Source organism: Canis lupus, chromosome 9, assembly GCF_011100685.1.
Source record: "Canis lupus familiaris isolate Mischka breed German Shepherd chromosome 9, alternate assembly UU_Cfam_GSD_1.0, whole genome shotgun sequence".
Lineage (NCBI taxonomy): Eukaryota > Metazoa > Chordata > Mammalia > Carnivora > Canidae > Canis > Canis lupus.
In genome coordinates, this window is record NC_049230.1 from 30,709,335 (window position 1) to 30,719,009 (window position 9,675).

The window sequence follows — 9,675 nt, forward strand, 5'->3', positions numbered from 1 at the left end:
TGATGTAAGTATTTTAGGTAGCCTTTCCCAGGAACCAAGGTAATTCTGACAACGAAAGGAAAAAAGAAAAGGATTTTTTACACAATAGGTCTATGAAAAATCTCTAAAGTATCTTTCACAAACCTTAAAAGGTATCTGAGTAGGTAAATTTATTCCATCTACCAGTAAGCACATTGGATCCTGGGACTCCAGGTTCAGGAACTGGGCAGAGAGCATAACCATCGGAACCACTTACACCACCCCTCATGACTAAAAATTTTAAATGAAAGCTGTGAGATCTGTTCAAACTGTTCGTATATTTAGGTATAGTAATATATGTATGCTCTAGATACATTGGGTTTTTTTTCCCCTACCTTTGATTGGTATTGCCAAATTTAGTTTTTTAAAACTTTTAATAAATTCCTATTAACATGCAGTGTAATATTAGTTTCAGGTATACAGTACAGTGATCCAACACTTCCACAGGACACCCAGTGCTCATCACAACCAGTGTGCTCTTCCATCCCCATCACCTAGTTCCCCCACACCTCACATCCCTCCTCATCTGATAACCATTAGTTTGTTCTCCATAGTTGAGTCTGTTTTTTAGCTTGCCTCTCTTTTTCTCCCCTCTGCTCAATTTGTTTCTTAAATTCCACATATGAGTGAAATACAGTATTTATCTTTCTCTGACTTATTTTGCATAGCATGATAAACTGTAGCCCTATCCATGTCATTTCAAATGGGAAAATTTCATTTTTTATGGCTGAGTAATATTCCATTTAAAATATATACATCACATCTTCTTTATCCATTCATCAGTCGGGGACACTTGGGCTATTTCCATAATTTGGCGATTGTAGATAACGGTGCTACAAACATCAGGGTGCATGTATCCCTTTGGGTAATTACCTAGTAGTGTAATTGCTGGACTGTAGGAAGGTTGTATTTTTAACCTGTCAAGTTAATCGATGAAGTGTTCTATATACTGGCTAAAAGACAAATAAGCATTATATAAATATACTCTGATAAATACAGAAACTAACCCAAATATTTGGCAAGTTCACATGATCTAGGATAGTCCTCAGTAAATAAAAGCTAATTTAGGTTTATTGGTTTAATTGAAACAGGGAGATCTTGAGAGTTCCCAGTATTAAGTATAATACTTTTATTCTTCCTCAGTTTACTAAAAGTCAAATAAGCTTATGTTACGTTCACATAAAATTCTGTGACAGAATTTGTCAGAAGGCAATTTTAGATGGCCAGCTATTTAATGTCTCTAGAAGTTTTCTGAGTAATCTAAATATAATTGTTATGGCCAAGTAAATTAAGTAGATTTATGTAAGACAAAAGTTTATAAATGAGCTTTTCCTCAATAACTGTATTTTATGATAGGTCTACTTTAAAGTAGTCTCTCAAATGTTCTTGGGACATCTCAGCCCATATAATCCTGTGAGCCAGTTTCTTATGATAAATCTTGAATTTGGACAGAAATTAAGAAGGATTGTCTTCACAGACAGATGGGATATTCTGAGGCAAAGCACATGCTGGAGAGAGAAACAGACAGATAGGGGCAATTGGGGGTAATAACCAAGAATAGCCAGCATTTATCGGCCACTTATGAAATGTCGGCACAAGCTTAGCACTTTGCACACATCAGGTCATTTCCTCGTTGTTCATGTATGAAGACTGAGAGAGCATGGAACCTTGTCTTGCTCCTAACTATATTCTCCATATATAGAACACAAAAACTATTAAAACCATCTGCTGAAGGAATGGATGACTCCATGGTAGAGCTACAATCCTAAAGCCCCATGACCTCAGTTTGAGCGCTATGTCAGAAAGATGGGCACCAAAAAAGGGTACGCTCGATCCTGTGTTCCACCTAATTCTCACCAAAGAGTGGACTTTGAGAACAAATGAAGTTTTAGAAATGTTTTAAAGCTAGAATTATTTTCTTTCAGGATTTTTTGTTTTTTCCTTTGTACTTAGAATTAAAAAAAAAATTCTTTTGCTATATATTTTGAGTCGACTCTCTTGAAGACTTACACCGACTATCTGAAAACCCAGACGGGAAAGGTCTTATTGATTTAACTGGAGGAGGGGAGAGAGGCAGCAGGCAAAGCAGAAGGAGAAGAGAAGAGCTTTTCATTTGCAGGCCAGAATCCTGACGGTTCAGAAAACCTGTATTCCCCCAGGGACAGGTAGGGAGGTGGGTGGGGGAGAGGGCAGCACACCAAGTCCATTTTCTCCTATCTATCTTACCTGATTTGTCTCTAGTGGTTCATAAACCGAGAAAAAGCCAGTGGATACCAAGCAGGACAAAAAGGGTACTTAGAGCTCAGGGAGGACATACAGCAAGTTTTGTTTTATGTCAAACACTTAACGAGGGGCTGGATCTGTTTTTACGTGGTCATGGATTCTGCTTACCAGTGAATGTGGTGTTTCATTTTCCACGGGAGAGAGAGTAATAGTCCTCACCAGGAGCCTGCCCTTCAGGCCTGGTACTGAATAATTACTGGACTGCTGAAAGCTTCCAAGTAGAAGCTCAGCCTCCACTATACCGCTTGGCTCCTGTTCCCATTCCAGCTACTTTAAGCTCTTGTAAACAGCCTTTGTTTTCCATTACAAGCTGGGAAATGTGACCGTGTGGCAGTGGTGCCGGGTCCCTGGAGAGGGCCTGCCAGGGAGGCCGTTTCCTCACATCTCCTTTCAGCTTGTAACTTGCTGTCGAGGTTGGCTAATCACTGAAGCTCCATGTCTTCCCATCCTATTCTGTTCCCCTAATTTACAGAACAGCCAGAGACCCGCTTGAGGACTAGCGGATCGACCAGATGTTTCCTGAGCACAGACAGAGTCCGTTTCCCCTTGCACATCATCTTGTGAGAGGGGAGGGCCGGCAGGGCGCTCACCCCTGCTGACATCATTGGGTGAGGTGGCCTGGGGGAGAATTTCAAAGCAGGGCAGCTTGGCCAGGGAAGAGCTCAGCTGGTGGCCCTGGGCTGGGATTAACTGACCCAGATGCCTAGGGAGAAGGATTTAGCAATTTAAGTGTGTTGGTTCTCTGGGAGGAAGTAGCCCCTCCATTCCCTGCACATCCCTGGGCTATGGATGAACTTCGCTGGTGGCTCCACATACACATTCAGGGTCACCTTCACTTCCGTCCAAATCCCTGTGGTTTCCGGACTTTTGCTTGAGGTTGTGATGAGACAAGCTCATTTGATTGCAGTGAATGATGACAAAATCATAATAAATGATAATGATAATAATAAATTAGTGGGCCTTCTTCCACAAATGCAACATAGGGGACCCACATGCTAACAAATCTATCATTTTGCATCACTTCTTAGATCACTAGCTTGTCAGATTCAGGGTGGTAGGAACCAATAAAACTTTTTAATATAGAGAATAACTGACATGGATTTAATCGCCAGCTTCCCCTTAGGAAGGTCATTAAAAGTAGATGAAACCAAGTAAATGAATAGACTGTGCCATTTACTATCACTCCAGTTTTATAAAAGAAAGGTTAGTTTAACCTCTTCTGCTCAAATCCTTCCAAGGAATTGTCTTCACTGCTCCTAATCAAATCCAAACTACCAGGACCTGGGGATCCCTGGGTTGCCCAGGGGTTTGGCACCTGCCTTTGGCTCAGGGCGCGATCCTGGAGTCCCAGGATCAAGTCCCACGTCAGGCTCCCTGCATGGAGCCTGCTTCTCCCTCCTCCTGTGTCTCTGCCTCTCTCTCTCTCTCTCTCTCTCTCTATGTCTATCATAAATAAATGAATAAATCTTAAAAAAAAAAAAAAAAAAGAAACCTACCAGGACCTGAACAGTTCCATGTGACACAGGATCGGGCCCCTGCCTACTTTTCAAGCTCCACTTCCTTTTCCTGATTTCTCCCCAGCCTCGTTTCTGTACCTCAAAATTGCTATGGTCTTTGCTATTCCCAACATCTGGAATGCTGTACATCCCGCCCCAGATTTGTATACAGTGCTCTGCCAACGGTAGGCAGCTTTCTGACATGGCTCTCAGTGGCCCCCAACTCCTGATAGTAACACTTTTATGTAGTCCTCCCCCCTCCCCATATGTGAGCTGGACCTAATGACTAGCTTCTAAAGAATGGACTAGAATAGAAGAGGCTTTCTCTGAAGAGTAACAGCAGTGATGGGATGTCATATCGACATTAGGTTATAAAAGACTGTGACCTCATCCTTGCTTAATTCTCTCTGGCTCTCCTGGCGTACTTGTTCCAATGAAGCAAGTTGCCATGTGTGAGCTGGCCTATGGTGAGACTGGTGTGACAAAGAACTGAAGGGGGACTCTTTTTTTTTTTTAATTTTTTTTAATTTTTATTTATTTATGATAGTCACAGAGAGAGAGAGAGAGAGAGAGAGAGAGAGAGGCAGAAACACAGGCAGAGGGAGAAGCAGGCTCCATGCACTGGGATCCCGACGTGGCATTCGATCCCGGGTCTCCAGGATCACGCCCTGGGTCAAAGGCAGGCGCCAAACCGCTGCGCCACCCAGGGATCCCTGAAGGTGGACTCTTGGCCAACAGCCAGTCTGAACTGAGACAGTCATTCCAACAACCGAGGAGCCACTGAATCCTGCCAACAACCATCTGAGTGAGACTGGAAGTCGATCCTTCCCTGTTGGGCTTTGCAATGACTGCAGTCCCAGAGGACATCCTGTTTGCAGCCTGGCAGGAGATGCTGAGCCAGGGACACTGGAACCAGCTGAACCCATGCACCGGTGCAGGCATCTGAAACATCGAGATAGCAAAGGTTTCATTTTAAGGCAGTTAGTTCTGGGGTAATTTGTTACACGCAACTGATAACTCTAATACACTGCTTCACTTTATGTAGGCCTCTGCTCAAGTGTCTCCTCTCAAAGTAGTCTCTCAGCTGCAAAACAAGTGAAACAATATTAATCACACTTAATTCTTTGTCCCCTCATGCATTTGTATATTTATTCATGGAAGTTATGACCACTTAACATTTATATTATGTATTTATTTGTTGACTTTTCTGGTAGAATGAAAATTCAGACAATACCCCTCTTGTTCCTGTTTGAAGAAGATGGACATGTATTTGTCTTGATAGTGCTTACATTTATTCAACAAATATTTATTGTAGGTGACTATTTGCCAGTCCCAGTGATTATAGGTTATTCCTATTCTCTGGAATCAGGGCCAGTTAATTTTAGTCTGTTGGCTAACCTTTTTTTTAAGCTAAGTTGCTCTGTTTTCATAAGGCATTTTTCTATGCTTTTAAGCATGTGAAAAACATGCAATATATGACGGAGTCAAGATGAGAGCAGTGTGTGCTTTATTGAAGTTCATTGTTGGATTAACATACTTTTTTGAGAAGTTCTTATTTCACACTCTGCTGAAGTCCAACTTCCTGGTAGTTTCATCTACTGGCCTTAGCTTTCATCCTGGAAATAATGAGGAGCTTATCTAGTCTTTCTCCATAAGCCAGTTCTAATTGCCCCATTAACTCTGTTTCTTGAGGTGTAAGTTTTATTTTTCATTTTATTTTTATTTTTTTAAGATTTTATTTATTTATTCATGAGAGACACACAGAGAGAGGCAGAGACATAGACAGAGGAAGAGGCAGACTCCTCTCAGGGAGCTGGATGTGGGAGTCGATCCCCAGACCCAGGATCACGCCTTGAGCCGAAGGTTGACTCTCAACCACTGAGCGACCCAGCCGTCCCATCAGGTATAAGTTTTATTTTATGAATTTATTGTCTCCTTTTATGCTCTAAACTTTTCGTGGATATTTAGTGTTTATTTTATGTTCCTCTTTGTAGTTGAGATTGCAAGTTCAGCTTTTGGCTTGCTGGAGAGGCAGTGTGTGATCCATATCTATTGGCCCTCTCTCTACCCAATTTCCAATGGGAATGGCAAGACTTGTGGTGACATCACATGGTCTCCTGCAGCAGCAGTACCTGGGAGCTACATTGTGTGTCTGTCTCAAGGTCCCATCATTGAATCTTGAGGCAGATTCCTCCGTTTCTAGGGTGTGTATGTATACAGGGTGGGCGGGTAGATGGTGGTTAATCCGCCTGACTGCTCTCCTGCTGTCTTGAGAAATATCAGAGGTAGGATTACCTCTGAATGTGGGATATCCTGTTGTGTCCCTATCCTTGACAAGTCCTTTCTTCCTATGAGTCCTGATCTCCAGCTTTCTTTGCATTTTATCTCTTCTGTTTTCTCTTTGTTTCTGGACCATAACACATAATAATCCTTATGTTTGAATCCTTATGGTTTAATTCTGATGTTTGTATTTCTGCATGTATATTTTATGTATTTAAAAAGATAGGGGATCCCTGGGTGGCTCAGCGGTTTAGCACCTGCCTTTGGTCCAGGGTATGATCCTGGAGTCCCGAGATCGAGTCCCACATCTGGCTCCCTGCATGGAGCCTGCTTCTCCCTCTGTCTGTGTCTCTGCCTCTCTCTCTCTCTCTCTCTGTGTGTGTCTCTCGTGAATAAATGGGTGAAATCTTAAATAAAATAAAATAAAAATATAAACTATGACTATATTTTATATCCATAAATGTGTGAATATATGTAGTCAGTCAGCTTAGCTGCCATCTGAGACCATTAGCTCTACTTTTCTGTTGGCTCTGCTTGAAAATCATGATCACATTCTCCCTTATTCTGTCCTCCTTAGTCTAAACATCCCAAGTTTTTTTTTTTTTTCCCTCAGCTTTTGGGGAAACAATGGATATACATCACCATACAAGTTTAAGGTATACAGTGTGATGGCTCGATTTACATAGGCTTCCAAATGACCACCATGACAGGCTCAGCCAACATCCATCATCTATGTAGGCACAATAAAGAGAAAAGAAAAGCATTTGTCCTTGGGATGGGAACTCCCAGGATCCACTCCTTTAACAACCCGCTATATGACATACAGCGGTGTTAACTATGGATATCATGCTGTACTTTATATCCCTGATTCCTTTAATGATTCTATAATAATTTTCTGACCCCCTTCTCACCAAAACCACCGCCTCTATTCCTATAGACCTGTTGACTGAATGCACTCCTGTGGCTCCCAGTGTTGAGTAGAATATTCAGAGTAAAGTGAAACTATTACTTTTTATATTCTGTGCTTCCTCCCATGCCGTCTAAGTCTGGGAGACCTTTTTTTCTTGTATCATATATTTACACTATTGGCTCATAATAATCAGTTCCCTTTCCACCCTCCTTTCAAATTGTAATATATCACCTGTGTCAAGCAGCAGTTGCCCCAGCCTTTACTTGTGTAATTGATCCTCCGCCAAAATGAAAGGCTTCACACTTCTCTCTCATGAGTTTTACCATGTTAGTTTTAAGCTCCACATCCTGTTGCAGTGTGTGTTGGGAGACACAGAAAACTAGCTTCAACTTATTCTTGCCTCTACCAAATGATCTCCTTTGATATATTGAAGCCCAGTGAATAGTGACTCCTTCCATCTATAGAACATTTTCTCCTCCATTATTCATTTATCTGAGAGCATTCTAAATTAGCTTCTTAAAAAATAAAAAAAATAAACTAGCTTCTTTAACTGAAGCCCGTTTTTACTCACTGGGATTATGATATCCCTTTATTCAGTAAAGATTTATCAAGGGCCGACTCTGTGCCAAGAGCCAAGCTTCGTTATTCTGAGTTAAATGAAGAAACATGGTTCTTGACCATGGTTTTATAATCATTTGTAGACTTATTATAATTGCCAGTGATTATATACTCAGACTTTGACTTCTTTACAAAATTGAATCTTGATAAAGCAAAAATGACGTAGTGTTATTTGCAGGAATCTAGGTGGTGGTTTGATGAGTGTTCACTTAGAACTTTTCTGTATGTTCGAAAATTTTCATGATAAATTGTTGAAGGAAAACTTGCCTATCCTTCACAAGCTCTATTTCTTTTATTATCTTCAGCCATGGGATTGTACACAGCCCTTGTTAAAATTCTTTACATTGCTTTACTTTTTACATAATTCAGGACACCACAGCCTTTCCCCCCAGGGCTCTTGGGAGAAGTTATCATGTAATAGAAAGAACACTTGCATTGGTGACGGACTAGGTAGGACTCAAACCGAATGCAGCACCTATTGGCTTTGTGCCCCCAGCAAGTCTCTTAATGTCTCTGAGCCTTGATTTTTCTCATCCCTAAAATGGAGTTAATCATGTTCACACCCCTTGCTGTTGTGAAAACGAACTAAAATTATGTCCATAAACACTCAGCATATTTAAGATGCATCCTGCCCCATTTCTACCACGTCTTTCACTTATCTACCTTGCACATACCATTATTTCCTTCCTTACAAATCTGAATTAAGTAGTTAATACCCATCTATGCTTTTTTATTCCTTTGCCCTTTGGAAAATAAAATTTCTCATAACTCAAATCCATAATGCAGTACTGGATGCTTTGGGTTAGCAAATATGGGATCAGAAGATTTGAATGTATCCATCACCTTCACTTTCCTTCTTGTTCAGGTGTGGGATTGATGTTAAGGAAGTGCCTGCCATTCATATCCTGACCAGGTGGCCTGAAATTGCTGCTATTTTGTAAATGCTTTGTTGTCAATTCCTGTCTTGACTTAGTATGTTTATGTTACTGTCTGTGTGTCCTGATTGCTCTGTCTGCAGTATCTTCCCATTCAAACCTGTGAAAACCCTATACTTCCTTTAAGAACAAGTTCAGTACTGTGTCCTTTACTCTTGATGTTTCTACTGTATCATGTCATTTCTCAAACTATCTTAAAGAGCTTACTATTAATGGTTATGTAGCCAGAGAAACACAGCTCTTCCATCTTTCAGTTCCCTGCCTGTAAGACTGGGTGCACTCTTTAGGCGCTTATGAGAGATCATTCATGGGTGCCTACATGGATGATGACTAGAATTCATCATCCCTTGGTCTCTGTTTATTTCTATGAAACAAAAGAGATAGCCAGGTCACTTCAGAAGCCTGTTTGAGCCCTGAGATCCTATGATTCTTTGTCTTCATACGGTATACTTTTTTATTTCAGGTATTTGTCTTAATGCCAGTGCTTTCTGTATAGTCAGAAGCTTCTTAATTTTTAAGCACCTAGGATTTGGAGTCTTATACATCCCCTCTCTATGACGCTACCCTTAATTGCACCAAGGGTATGCTGAATTGATATATCTAACCAGTCCCTGATTATCTGCCACCCCAAATAAACAAATATGCATCTCCCCATCACTTTCACCCTACTATCCCCTGCATCTCCCAGATTACCCAGTTTAGACTATTCCTTCAGTCCTGTGATGTAGCTCTGAATAAGGTTGAGTAGACTCATATTTCCTCAAGGAGTCTGCTGGGTTTCAATGTAAATACTAAGATAATAGTGTTTCTTCAAGTCTCAGGTCTTTTATCCTCTAGCAGCTGCTGAGTTAGTTGCTTGGAAGATATAGAAGTTCTAAATTCTAAGATATAGTGACCCCCTTCTGATTATTCTAGAGTAATAATGCACCTATTGGCCTTTGTGCCCCCACAAAGCCTGAGTATTCTGAGTAGCACTCAGGAAAGACAAGGAGGCATGTTAGGTATTCGGGAAACCACCACTCCAATGTATCCTCTTTCCTCACCCTTTAAATGCAGCACACTGGACATAGTTCATGTTCTTACTTCTCTGCTCTCTCTACTGGACACACTCTTCAAATCCTTTCCATGCTCTCGA

At 41.1% G+C, this 9,675-nt stretch overlaps 1 long non-coding RNA gene across 4 annotated transcripts; it reads right to left on the reverse strand.

Annotated features, from left to right (window-relative positions):
- Positions 1–4,391: 4,391 nt before the first annotated feature.
- On the reverse strand, positions 4,392–9,427 carry LOC102153130. Of its 4 annotated transcripts, XR_005364537.1 has the most exons (5): positions 9,234–9,427; positions 7,219–7,334; positions 6,720–6,807; positions 5,335–5,413; positions 4,392–4,881 (listed from the first exon to the last, which is right to left on the reverse strand). It is a non-coding gene; the product is annotated as an uncharacterized LOC102153130 (long non-coding RNA). The 4 variants fall into 4 exon arrangements; XR_005364535.1 differs by having other exon boundaries at positions 4,392–5,413; positions 6,725–6,807; XR_005364536.1 differs by lacking the exon at positions 5,335–5,413 and having other exon boundaries at positions 4,392–4,739.
- Positions 9,428–9,675: the final 248 nt, after the last annotated feature.